The sequence below is a fragment of the Brassica oleracea genome, chromosome C4 (genome assembly GCF_000695525.1).
Source record: "Brassica oleracea var. oleracea cultivar TO1000 chromosome C4, BOL, whole genome shotgun sequence".
In the NCBI taxonomy this organism is placed as follows: Eukaryota; Viridiplantae; Streptophyta; class Magnoliopsida; order Brassicales; family Brassicaceae; genus Brassica; species Brassica oleracea.
The window spans coordinates 42,204,680-42,206,776 of record NC_027751.1 but is presented as its reverse complement, the minus strand read 5'-3'; positions in this window follow the sequence as shown (position 1 = coordinate 42,206,776).

The window sequence follows — 2,097 nt, the reverse complement described above, 5'->3', positions numbered from 1 at the left end:
AATGTTGGATAATTCCAATTAACTTGAGGAGCAAGTTAACTCATTAAAGTGAAGTTTGATGGGTTAAGGAAAAAGGAAAACATATCGAGCTTAGGAATGTTTCCATATTATTATTAGGAAAAGATGTAGCTTTGCCCTTAGGAAAAGATGTAGCTTCTTCCTATATAAAGAGTTCTCATGGAGAGATGTTCCATCATCAAGAGAAACACATTGAAAGGTTTAGTTTTGAGAGAGTTTTTAAATCTAATAAGAAGAGAAGTTCTTATAATCTTTGTGTTTGTGCAACTTTAACCACACACCCAAGACAAAGTGGATCCACGATCAACCGACCAAGAAGCCATTTCATCCTTTCACCCGAAGCAAAAGACCATTCCTTTGAAACAACATAGAGGCCCGCTCGAAGACCGTCCTCAAGTCTAAGCTAGGACACTCTTCCAAAATCAAGAACCGCCTTAGACGGGATAATATTAACCACCAAACCTTAACATCGCTCAACTTCCACAACCCCACTCCTCTTCAAAGTCAGCTAAATGAAAGGGTGCAGTATCACCACTTCTAGGCGTTGCTACTTCTTTTTGAAGCTCTAAGAGCCGTGAACACAATAAAACAAAGAGACTCCTTGCATGATGAACTGCTAAGCATGCTACTCAAACTCATGGACAACAAGATGAGCTAGCAAGAACTGAAGTCAAAGAGACTTGATTTTAGAGGGAACATAGCTCACGCCTCCACGCCACATTCAGAGTCTCCGTGAACATAGATCACAAGCCAAACACATACAGAAATGAGCATTCCACCAGTTAGATGGCAAGAAGCGACTATAAATTCTTACCGTAAGCGTACGCATGCAGCAACGCAAAACTCATGAACGATCTCTAAATCTTGTAGAAGAGATGAAGGAGATGCAATCTCCATCGCTACAGCTACAACTCTCACCCAACACGACAGATCGAGTTGTCGAGATGATCGAAAAGGAGAGAGCTTCACCGAGGAAAGCGACCACTGCAGAGAAATATGGACATGGAGGGAGTGGCAGACGAACTTGCGTGTGGAGAACGACGAAAGATAGGATTCATAGAGTAGACGAACATTTCTCCTGTCGCCATGTCTAATGCCACTGTTTAAAAATTTTAAGTAAATTTTATCACATTTGAATTATGTCACACTGCAAAATCTCATATCAATGCGAATCTATCACATTTGTGACATTTCCATGTGAATCCATTTCATTTGTGAGAAATAATTATCATTATTCCTATAGGTAAGAAAGTCGCAGCTTGCTAAGAAAGACGTAAAAGAAAAATAACAACCGACAATCTAAAAAGGTGAAGAGAACATACTTATAGTACACACCTTTAATGGCATGACATGTTAAACCATCAATGGAGATAGATTTTACAATAAGTGCTAAAGAAGATCTTTTGTAAAAAAAGAAGAATAAAGAACTTTTATCTGTTTCAAAAAATAAGAACTTTTATTAAGAACTAGGGTCGGCCCCGCCCGTATGCAAATGAACGAAACAATATGAATATATTTTAAATTTTAATAAAATTTTAGTTTATTTTAAATTATAAATTTCACTGTTTTTACTACAAATTTTACTAATTCTTCTCATTTTTTAGAAATTATATATTTATGACTTGATAGAACAATTTATTAATAAATATAAGTGTTTCTCTTTGTTCATATTATTTGATTTTCTTGAATTTAAAATATTTTTAATACATTTCTTTTTGAATTTTTATAATTTTAAAATAAAAAATCCAATTTATTATTCTTTTTTAAGAAAAAATAAGCAAGTAAGATAAAATAGATATTAATTGTTACAGCTTAATATTTATAAATAACATGCTCGATTATATGTCTATGTATTATCATATTCAGGAAAAAATATTTATGTAGTTTTTATGTTACTTCAAATTCATCAACAAAAATTTAAAAATTAATGAATTCCATATTGTTTCTTTTTATTTTATCACCAAAACTCAGGCTAAACCAAAAAAATAATAGAAAACCACAACTATTTGAGGTATTGTTAGCTATAAGGATTCTTTATGTAGCATTTAATGTATTGTTAATATATATGATTCAAATGTT